The sequence below is a fragment of the Alexandromys fortis genome, unplaced genomic scaffold (genome assembly GCF_014885135.2).
Source record: "Alexandromys fortis isolate MF-2015 unplaced genomic scaffold, M_Fortis_MF-2015_v1.1 scaffold_42, whole genome shotgun sequence".
NCBI classification, from domain to species: Eukaryota; Metazoa; Chordata; class Mammalia; order Rodentia; family Cricetidae; genus Alexandromys; species Alexandromys fortis.
In genome coordinates, this window is record NW_026067934.1 from 474,851 (window position 1) to 475,489 (window position 639).

The window sequence follows — 639 nt, forward strand, 5'->3', positions numbered from 1 at the left end:
CTTTATTTTACTGTGTATTTATGTGCATGTGCACATGCAGGCATGTGTGCTTGTCACAGCATTCACGTGGAGGTCAAAGGACAACTTTCAGTAGTCAGTTCTCTCCTTCCACAATGTAGGTCCCAGAGAGTGAGCTTGGGTTGTCCTGCAGGCGTGGTGGCTTACTCACTAAGCCACCTGGCTCCTGTGTTGAAATCCCTAACTCCCTGGTGAGAGGTCTGAACCAGGGCACCTCTGAAGGGGCTCTTTTCCTTTCCAGTTTCCTCTATATTTTCCTTTTCTCTCTTACTTCATTCCTTCCTACTTGCTACACGGAGTTCTTACTTCAGTGGAACTGAAGTAAGATTTTCTGTCTTAAAAATCTTTAGAATCTTCATCCCACAAATCACAATCCCAGAGAACCTAGACAATGAGGACCTTAAGAGAGGCATACATGGATCTAATCTACATGGGAAGTAGAAAAAGATAAGATTTCCTGAGTAAATTGAGAGCAAGGGGACATGGGAAAGGATAGAAGAGGAGGAGAGAGGCAGGGAGGGGAGCAGAGAAAAATGTAGAGCTCAATAAATATCAACTTAATAAAATGAAAGAAGGAAGCATAAAATTGAGAAGGGGATGTCTTATGGTAATCCAGGAAGA